General features: G+C 31.4%; 1 pseudogene; it reads right to left on the reverse strand.

Annotated features, from left to right (window-relative positions):
* Window positions 1–657: 657 nt before the first annotated feature.
* Window positions 658–2,719, reverse strand: LOC139783382 (uncharacterized; annotated as a pseudogene).
* Window positions 2,720–6,844: the final 4,125 nt, after the last annotated feature.

Below are 6,844 nucleotides of genomic sequence, written 5' to 3' on the forward strand. Positions count from 1 at the left end.
CTGTACGTCGACAAACAATTTTAAAGTTTTAAGTCTCATTTAATTAAGCCAAAATAACGTTGTATCTACGTTATTTTGGCTTAATTAAATGACTTAAAACTTTAAAATTGTTTGTCTACGTACGGACTTCTGTACGTCAGTAAAGTATATCTATATAGGTATAAAGTTACAATAAAATAGAAAATAGAATTTAAATATTTTTAAATATAATAAAATAGAGATTGAAAACTAAATAATGTTTTTCTGTGACACCGCGGACTATTTTAGACAAATTTATTTTCAGGATAGGTTGCAATTGCAGTACAAACAATCAAATTAAGGTACGTATCATGTACAAAATATATTTTTTTTTATTATTACAAAGAAATAAACGGCACATTTTGAAATTTACAACAATGTTGAAACTTTAATAATTTTGCGGAACGTAACATTAATGAAAAACTACATTATTTTAAATGTAATGATCTTGTTTTGATATACATATATCTTAATCTTAATTAAAAAATAAAATTATATTGTACTTCTATCAAAGAATAATAAAATATATGTATTTGAGGAAAAAAAAACAAAAATATTAAAATTAAATACATTGCACAAAAATAATGCGAAAATATAAAAATTAAATATTTCTTATCATAAACATATTGCTTCTTAATGTTATATATGAAGAAGAGGAAAACACACCCAATTTTTATCATGTTTAAGCGGTAGAAGTACACATTTCGCTTTTATATCATCAATATCCCATGCTTGTAATTGTTCAGATAACTTTGTAACACAAAAAATGTTTAATTTTTTAGAATCAAACGGATACAAGTAGAGTGATTCTGATGGAATGTATTGTTTTCCAATTAATTTTGTTGAACCGTTTGTAGTTAATATTATGTTATTAATCTGTACTACTTCATTATTTTTACTTAAAAAATGTGAATCAGCAAAACAATGTGAATAGGTGGATAAAACGTAGTCTCTAATACTAATCTTCTTAAATTGTTTAAAAATATTTATAGCACTTAATAATGGGCCATTATTGTGTTCTAAAAAATGCTTAAGAATTGGGTGATTTGGTTCTTGGTAAGAATTACTTAAAAATATTTCATGTAACCTACGACATACTTGTTCAAGTGGTTTTCGAGATGATTTTACTAATTTTTTCAATGCGCCTAAATAATTTTCATATGGAAAACAGGACCAATTATCTAAAGGTCCATACATTTGTACATCACTTGTCAAATGACACAATATGTAGACATGTAGACATGCACATTGTAGACATAAAACTCAAGACCATATATTTTTTCTGCATAATTAATAAAAGTTTCAAGTAATTCCTGCGCTAATGATAAGCCTAAATTATTAATATTGTGTTTCGAAGTGAGAATAGATATGGCTGAATGAAATAGGAGAAAATGCTCATAAACTGATATATCAAGTATATCCCGTAAAACAACAGGTCCTAAGTAAAGTAAAAAACTCCTAAACTCAGTTGCTTTCCATCTACATAAATCTGTTAAGCTTCGTGATTTTCGATTAAATTCAGAAGGCATGAATGAACCAAGGGCCACTAACTTTTTAGATAATAAATCAGTTAAGCGATGACCTAACTTAACGTTAGATTTACCACTTATCCAAGTATGTAGTAGTTTTTTGTAACACCTAAACACACTCCATGCATATAATCAAGGAGGAACTGTGTAACCATTCCAATTTTTAATTCAAGAAGGGGCGAAATGCCAATATGATGGTCTTCATCACGTTGCAAAACAAATGACTCATCTGTTCTTCTTCTTGCATTAGTATTTCTCAGAATAATACGCCGTTCAAAATATATACCACTCTCTTCACATTTTTCGCAACAAGAATATCCATTATGATTTTTTACTTGTTTTATATAAGCCCGAGCCGGAGCATCACATACAAAACTATGAATTTTTATATTAAAGTATCTTTCATTTACTTTAAGTCCATTTTTTAACAATAAAGAAAGTTCTGTTATGAAATCTTCAAGATATAAATGTAAAGGAGATGGTTTAGACTCACCATAAAAAACTCCTATAACAAATGGAGACATATTTTGCACATTTTTTACAAGACCTAAAATAGGCCATAAATGTTTATTTGTGCTATTAAACAAAGGGAGACCGTCAATGTTAAAACTTAGCTCTATAGTATTTCCAACATGAAATTTTGTAATGTTTTGTAAACTTTGTGTTAAACCAATATGACAGTACTCTCCTGTATCTAATTTCTTTGTATTTATAGATACTGGAGTTTCCAGCAAAGTTTTAGAACTTAAGGGCAATTCAGGATGAAAATTATGCAAAATATGTAAAAGATCTGTTAAGGCGGAGTGAGATATGTTATGTTTAATAACAGCCCAGTGTCTTATCAACTCACGAAGATTAGAATCAGATGTGCTTTTATCCTCTATATTACCAATTACATTATCTAACTCGCAACTTAAATTTAAGGCAGACTGATTTTCAGTACGCTCAATATCAAAAGTGCCAATATCATCGTCAGAAGTGTCATTAGATACTATTTCTTCGTTTTTATTATAATATTTTTCTATTTTATCACGCTTTACGTTCTTTTCTTGATTATGCTCTTGAGAATTGGACACAATCAATTCTTTAAAAAATTTTACCTTTTCATTGGCAATTCTTTGATATACCTGTTGTTTTCCAACGCAACACTTTCTATATGACATTAGAGACATGGTGCAACTAATTATTGTTCTTCTTCTTTACACGTTGAGGAGCGTGTTTTAGCCAGACTTTTATTGAATTTTCAATGGCTTGATTGTTAGCACCTGCTGTCGTAGATTTAACTGCGTCTGAAAAAAATTGAGGTGATAAAAGTCTTTATGTTTACAAAATTACTTCCAATTTTTTAATATTTTATTAAAATATAACAGACATAAAATTATTTTAATTATTTGGAATTAAACATTTTTATTTAAAAAGATAAAAAAATTTCTTACTTATTATAATATCTTTTATCAATAAGGAAGAAAATGGTTTCTGTCCTAATATTTTTCCATAAAAACTATAGTTTTGACACAATTCATCTGAGAACAACTGTTTCAAAATTTTATTTGTTTTGCTTGCAATGTCCCGACCTCCTAAACTAGACAGAAATGAACACTACAAACAAATATTTTTATTAATTGTCAGTAAAATTAAAAAATGTTTTTTTAATGGTCTAACATTATTATGTACAAAACTTAAAAAGTTATCCACATCAAAAACGAAAAAATTTGTATAATATCGATAAAAATTATGTTATAAAACAACCTTCGTTCGAAACGCGGATCTAGCTCGCGGCTGGGCTGGGTTCGAAGGAGGTGCGGAGGAACGGACGCGCGGTGAGGTTCGGCAAAATGAAGTGTATCGTGGTTAGCGATTAACGTGACAGAGTTTATTGTATAATGGACGGTCGCGATATTTACAGCGGATGGAGTACACAGTGTAACAGTCGCGGTATGCACAACGGCGCGGTAAGCGCAGGATATCTCTGAAAAACTGCGATTGTTTGGTGTGCCTGGAAATTATTCCCTTTCTCTTGTGGATAAAGTAACAATTGAGTCTATAATAGGACCTACTGTTGTGAACAATTGTAAATCATTTAGAAGATTAATATATAGTGAATCAGTTTTCCATGCAAATGCTTATAATGCTCTAACTGTTCGAGATAATAGCATTGCAGTATTACATGATGGCACAATTATAGATATCAAACGCATTCTTTTGATTGAAGACAGAGTAAAACATTGCGTGCTATTAGGGGAAATTTTTGACATTTGTTCTGAAGCGCTCTGTCAAGATAGAAACTTAAACTTAATTTCTAACAATTTTATTTTTGTTTGTCAAAATAATGGACGAACAATTGCCACAGTACCTCAGAATATTGCATCAAAATGTGTTAAGATGTCATATGATGAGAAGTTCTGTATTGTACCGCTTGCAAATAACATAGAAAGAGACTAAGGAAAATTTTGGTACTATATGAAATTAAAAAATTAATGTCTTCCTTGATCTTATGCGAAATGTCATAAATCTGTATTTTAGTTAGGTAAAAGCACTTTAATGTATTTCATTCATCTAATTGTGCTTAAATTTATACATTTAGTCCTTGTATGGAGCATTATATTATACTAAAAGAAGAATTGTAATACTTTATTTCTTTTTATTTTTTTACAAAAGAAATAAAACAATTGTTAAATAAAAGTGGTTCGTTATTTATTTTAAATTCATGATTATTTTTTTGTACCTTATGAGACAAAAAATAAGCATCAGTTACTGAAAAAAGTAAACTTAAAGTATACAGGGTGTCACTGAATGTTTGGTACTTTTCTCATATTTAGATAGAGCGAGCCAAACTGAGTCGAAAAGTCATGTACCATTTTGCAATTTTCGCGATAGTTGATGAGTTATTAATGATTAAAAATCGCCGTATTAGCCCGGCCCACCGCCAAATCCAAGCGCGCGGTGAGATGCGGCCGCCCCGCGTTCGGCGTGCGGGCAGTTGTTTACTACAAGCGGCGATGATGACACGGCGCGACGCACGAGCGGCGCGTAACGCCGGGCCCCCGTCCTGAGCGATGATAGTTTCTCGCCTTTTTTAAACAGAAATAAAATTTTCTAACATAGAAAAATTTTTTGTGCGTACGTATGTACATACGTGTGTACATGCATACACCCAGGAACATATCAATTGTACTGCTTAAAAAAGCGATTACTCAATTTACTTTTTTTCTTTTAGTAAGTAACGGTTGTCTTTAAGAAAGAATATTTTCTTGATGATAGTCTTAAAATGTACAAATTTTAGAAAGAGTCTTTATCATGTACTCGAAAGAAGAATTTATACTCCTTCAAAGAACATAATAAAATTTTATCAAAGAAAAGTCAAAATAATAAATAAAGTAATATGAGGACCCTCGAGATTATAAAATAGGAGAAGTCAAGGCTATGAGGGTCAGACGCAGATCACAGTGCGTAATATCAGAAATAACTGATTTATTCGTCGTTTTGATACATTACATCGATCCGTACGTTTCGGCTCAGTTTTGAGCCATCTTCAGCGGTAGTTACAGAAATTAAGTTACACGTTCTCCGTACCGTATGGTGAGTATACTGATTCAAAGTATCAGAAAAATAGACCAATTGATCCATATCTGTAAATTTGTTCAATTAATGTTGAGATATTAAAAAAATCCCTTAGGAAACTCACCATTCGGTCTGAAAAACGTGGAATACAGAGCCATGTACATAATGAATACTCTCTGCGAGAAGACTTGACGATCTTATCGACACGACACATGCACAGCAATGATATGAAAGGTCTTGCAAGAAGAGGCATGTCGTAGGTCAACACACCGACGAGGATTATAACAAAGCACGATTTGACACCGTCTCAAAATGACACGGATTTTTTGCATCATGCATATGTCACGGTTTTGAGCAAATTGTAATCCATGCTCATGAACTTTGGTCGTTGGCAAATCGGGGTTTTACTATTGGTACATGTAATATTGTGACGGTGTCAAATCGTGCTTTGTTATAATCCTCGCCGGTGTGTTGACCTACGACATGCCTCTTCTTGCAAGACCTTTCATATCATTGTGTGTCGTGTCGACAAGATCGTCAAGTCTTCTCGCAGAGAGTATTCATTATGTAAATGGCTCTGCACACAGAAAAATATCGTTCTACAGCCAAGAAAAGCAATTACTCATTTTATTTTATTTGGTTTGAGTAATAGTTTTCTTCAACAAAGAATATTTTCTTAATATTAGTTTTAAGATATACTTATCATAAGTATTAGAAAAGCTTATCATCATGTGCTTAAAAGAAGAATTTATTCTTCTTTCAAGTATATTCTGAAACTTTATCTAAGAAAGGCAACATAAGCTTTATTTGAATATTTACTGATTCTTTAGGTAAGAATATGAAATACTTGGCTGTATAGAACAACATTCATCTAGGTTAGGAGGTTTTCGTGCGCGGTCCGGAGGGGTACAGTTTAGAATATTAAAATTCCTGTCATCAGGTGGACTCGAACTCGGTTCCTCGTGGTTATGAGTTTGATACTTTATTACTAGGCCACATCTCTGATTATATTCTTAGTGCTGCAGTATCTAGTTTTGACAGAAGTGATTCATTGATTTCAAGTATATTCTGTAAACTTTATCTAAGAAAAGCCACATAAGCTTGATTTGAATATTTACTGATTCTTTAGGTAAGAATATGAAATACTTGAAATCAATGAATCACTTCTGTGAAAACTAGATACTGCAGCACTAAGAATATAATCAGAGATGTGGCCTAGTGATAAAGTGTCAGACTCATAACCACGAGGAACCGGGTTCGAGTCCACCTGAGGACAGGAATTTTTATATTCTAAACTGTACCCCTCCGCACCGCGCACGAAAACCTCCTAACCTACATTCCACTTAGGAACTAAAGAATTAAAGAAAATTAAATAAATAAAAATAATATTAATTGTAATCATCAAGAATACAAATTCTTTTTTGAAGTAAACGATTATTCTAGATGAATAAAATTTTTACTTGATTCAAATAACGGATAAACTTCTCTCAAGAAAATGTGATATCTTTATTGAAGTATATGCTTCTCTTCCGTGGACTCTATATTGTAAGTAAACAGAATGTTCGTATTAATTTAATATTCTTGTTTCAAGTACTAAACGTGCTAAGATCTAGAATATGTTTGAGTAAATGTGATACTTATGACGACTTTATGGTAGATTTGCTCATATATGAACTTATCAAATACTTGAAGCAAGTAATATTAACTTGTAGGTAGTATATATTTTTCTGTGTGTG

Source organism: Temnothorax nylanderi, unplaced genomic scaffold (assembly GCF_030848795.1).
Source record: "Temnothorax nylanderi isolate EJ_2023f unplaced genomic scaffold, tnyl_v1.0 TNYL_tig0495_pilon, whole genome shotgun sequence".
Taxonomy (NCBI): Eukaryota; Metazoa; Arthropoda; class Insecta; order Hymenoptera; family Formicidae; genus Temnothorax; species Temnothorax nylanderi.